Source organism: Silene latifolia, chromosome 3 (genome assembly GCF_048544455.1).
Source record: "Silene latifolia isolate original U9 population chromosome 3, ASM4854445v1, whole genome shotgun sequence".
In the NCBI taxonomy this organism is placed as follows: Eukaryota; Viridiplantae; Streptophyta; class Magnoliopsida; order Caryophyllales; family Caryophyllaceae; genus Silene; species Silene latifolia.
The window spans coordinates 100,423,019-100,427,300 of NC_133528.1; positions in this window are offsets into that span (position 1 = coordinate 100,423,019).

Here is a 4,282-nt window from a genome sequence, read left to right on the forward strand (position 1 = left end):
AGCTAAGGGTAAGACCTAAAGGATATATAAGGATTGTGCTAGGGTATGGGACCTAAAGGAAAGCATTGACGGGAAGGAGGCCTAAAGTAAGTTCAACTTAAGGGGTAAACCGAAGGTTGGGTATAGGAACTCTATTGGTTTGGGGAACTTGGAGGCTTATGAACCTAAAAGGATTGGGATCCCATAGTTGAAAAGTCCTAATTTCGGGTTTACGAACCTAAGAAAGAAGGCTTTGGGTTTGGGAACTTCTGGAGAACGACACCCTCGTCGGACTCCGCGGGGAAACACGAAATATTGAGAGTAGCAGGACACGGCTGGGAACTGCTGAGAGGAAATTGTTTGGATAATCCTTGGGAAAATATTGCAAGTAGCAGGACACGGCTGGGAACTGCTGGAGGGAAAACTGCTTGGGTAGGTGTTAATCATCACGTCTTGAGAGAGACAGTACGTCCGCTTACTCTCGCTAGAGACATCATGGGGAATTATTCTTCTTGTCATGAGAGGGAAAGTATATCCGCTTACTCTCGCTTGAGACATAATGAAGGTGCGTTGAATTTTTGTAAATAAGTAAATGCTCGTTGCGACAAGCAAAAATGGGTCTTGGAAGGAGTAAACAGTCTGCTGCTGGCTTGGAAATGAGAGCCGGAACGAAAGAAAATCGTCGAACGGACCGAAAGAGTAAAATAGCATCGGGGAAGAGGCGCACCAAAGATGGGCCCACAAATAACGAACTTATAACGAATTTTTGAAAATCCGTATGGAGGGAACAAAAGGAAGAGGCGCAGCAAGAGCTGCGTTTCTTGGAAGAGGCGCAGCGCCTGCTGCGTCTATTCCCCAATTTGGCTTTCCTGCGTAAAAACGCGAAAATCAGAGGGATTGTATCATTTGCATTCGAAACACAAATCACTCTTTTCTCTCTCAAATCTTCACCATTTCCGCCAAGGTTTGATTCAAAAGCTTGCTTTAAACATGACTAATCGAGGTATGTGTCTTCATCTTGCATTAATCATCTACATTTGTTGAATTTTGAGCCGCGAAATCTAGGGTTTTCGACCCTTTTGATCGAAAATTTGGGGCTTTTCCCCCAAATGGATTTGCGATGTCAAATTGATGTTAGAGATGGATAATAGGTAATGTTAGGAACATAACCATGTGTTTGCTTCGAATTTTCATCAAGTTTTGAGCCTTTGAGTGAAATTTTGAGACGGTTTTACAGCTAAACCCCAAATTGCTTCGAAAATAGCCTTAGGATTGCCCATTTGCGATGAAATTTGGTACTTGGGATCCTTGAATGATGGGTAAACCTTCTACCATATCGGAATTTTGGTTTGTGACAACTTTTTCAGGACACCTTTCTAGGGCATAATCGTCGTTATAGCGAAACGCTGCCGAAATTTCGACTTGAACCCGGAACTAGGCTTTGAATTGGACTTGACTTGACCCAATTTATCACATGAGTGATCGGGTTGATGGGAATATGGCCAAGGATGGCAAGGAAAGGGCGTTTTCAGGGCTTTGAAGGCTCGAAAACTCCTTAACAAAGGCTTGTCGTCATGTGACGCGGCCTGAATTTACTTTAACGTTGCAGGTGATGAGGCTTCTACTTTTGGGAGAGCTCCCATGGAGATAGACGCCGCTACTGTTGAGGAGGCTTTAGAGCAGGCCTTCACCGCTGCGGTGATGGCTGCTGAGTTTCACGAGGAGGAGGCCGTCGAGGAGGAGGAGATCCCGAGACGAGCCAACGTCGGGCGAGGAGGTCGTCCGAGGGGAGCTCTGCGTGGCCGAGACACGGGAGAGTAGGCACCTCGTGTGGGCTGCAGAGGGTCACCTGTCCTACAGGATGGTGAAGAGCTTGGTAAATAGGAATTCACTACTCACTACCTGTCCTCTTTCATTCTTTTTGTCCAAATTTCTTTCAAATTTCATTCAAAACTAAAGGTAGCTTTTGTTTCCAATCATAATAGGAGGCCGGGAACATCAGGTCGTTCTCGGGGTACATGACGGCGATGGAGCACTACGAGCGGCTGTCGGCGGAGGAGAGGGCCGTGATCGAGCGTGAAGCGTTCGGTCCTTTGGTACAGGTCTGGAGGGATATCGTGAAGAGGAAGTTGCGGGCTAACCTTAGCCTGGTCCGCGCTTTCTTGGACCGATTCTGGGATACGACTTCCACGTTTCACATACCTTTTGGTGAGGTGGGAGTCACTTTGGAGGATTATGGCATGATTTACGGTCCGCCGTGTGGGACCGAGGAGATGGTGTGGCGGAGAGGCGCCATGAGGGCGGACTCGGCCGAGGCGAGGAGATTGATCGGTTGGAACTTGTCGCCGAAGGTGTTCACGATCGGGTTTGGTACCCAGCTCTTACGTTCGAGACTACTTTGCGGGGAAGACCCCGGCGCCGGTGACGATCGATGGGAGGAGACGGCTCCTCCTCCCCTGTCTGGTGAGCAGAGGGCTCGTCCGTGGCTTTGGTGGTTTGTCTTCGATTTACCTCGGAGACAAGGGCGAGAGGTCGTCGACGAAGCTTCTTCCCTTTCTTTCGACCCGAGTTCTCTAGGGCGCCGGGACTGGGTCACTGCTGGTTTTGCGGTCCTCATCCGCTTCATGAGGGCCATGGTTCGTCCGGAGTTGATGGAGAAAGGGACTTCTCCTGGTGCTGTCGGACCTGGACTACTGTTGGAGGTATGAACCTTCCCTTAGACCAAAGTAAATTCCTTTCTTCAAATGAAAGATCGTCATTGATTATTCTGTTTTACAGGCGTGGGTGTACTCCTACTTCCCAAGTCTCGCGCCCAAGAGGACGGAGCCGCTGAAGAGGGCCTATCCTGTGGTGAGGGATTGGGTGATGTGCCGGACGAAGAGCAAGCGTTCTTCTCACAACGTCTACCGGCGGGACGTGAACGCCCTTCAGCTGAGCAGCGTGAGTATCCCATTCGTTTCACTTATACTTCTTATACTTTGCCTTTAATTGATCATAGGAATGATCTTTGCCTTATCTTTTCGCAGTGGGTGCCCAGACCTTGGGTGGAGTACGCTGGAGCGCCTCCTTTTGTCGCTGAGGTCCTTCGACCTAGGAGCCCGAGCCGACTGCTGTTGAGGACGTCGATGGGTCCTGTGTGGTACTTGGGCGAGCGTTTGGCTCGTCAGTGCTCTCGGGGCGCGTTGACGGTTCCCGTCGATCCTCCCAGGACGATGTTTAGGGAGCCTTCTGAGGCTGAGAAGGAGGCGGACTTGGCTGGTGCCAGTGGCGACGACCTTCTTCTTCCTAGCGAGGATTACTCGGCGTTCCTCTATGGGAGGCTGGCATACTGGCCAGTAGTGGTGAGTATCTTTTACTTTTTTCCTGATTTGATTTTGAGAATTACGACGAAAGGTCATCGATTAGTGAGAGCTATTTGTCCTTGCAGGAGGTCGAGGCAGCGGGCATTGAGCCCCCAGTGTACCCCGAGACCCTCGAGTACACTGACGCGACCGGGAGGACGACGATCTCCGAGCTGCGTGACTTTGACGTAGCTGTGACGACGGATCGGCCTAGACGACGACGAAAGATCGATTCGGAGGGTGAGCCTCTAACTTGTATAACTTTCGTGTAAGAACACATTTGATTGAGTTTGTTCAATTTGCTGAGAATTTCTTTTGATAATGCAGGTCGCGCCGTCCCGGTTCGTGGCATTATGGAGGGTGGCCAACCGGCTGCGAGCTACTGCCATCGAGGCACTCGTCGGTGGTCGAGGTCGTCAGGTATGAACCTTATTTGATTTCTTTTGAATTTTGATTTCCAATTTTGCTTGAACCGATTGACATGAGCCAATTTATTGCTGTTTACAGGGTGACCGCGAGCTGGAGCGAGAGTTGACCCAGTCTCGGGAGGAGACAGCTCGCTTTTTGAGGGAGCTCGAGGTTCGGGACGCCGAGATCGCCGTTCTGGTGGCGAGAGTTGCCGAGTTGGAGGGCGCCCAGCAGTAGTTTTGTGTAGTTTTGTAGACTTGTACATTTGGACATCTGATTTTGAACATTTTTGGACTTTGTTTGGGGCGCAAGCCCCCAGTTTGCTTGTACATTTGCTTTGTTTGATGTATATACGGCGGCCTGAGTGCCTTTGCTGCTGGGTTGTGTTGCTTGTATCTGCAGGTTAGTTCTTGAACAGGTTTGGTAGATAACGGTTTACGCCGTCATGCTGCCGAAATTTACATGGAAATCACGCAAAACATACATTTATATATACATATGGCCTTAATTAGCGCAAAAGTGAGACTCAAAAGAATGCAAAAATGCAAAAATTT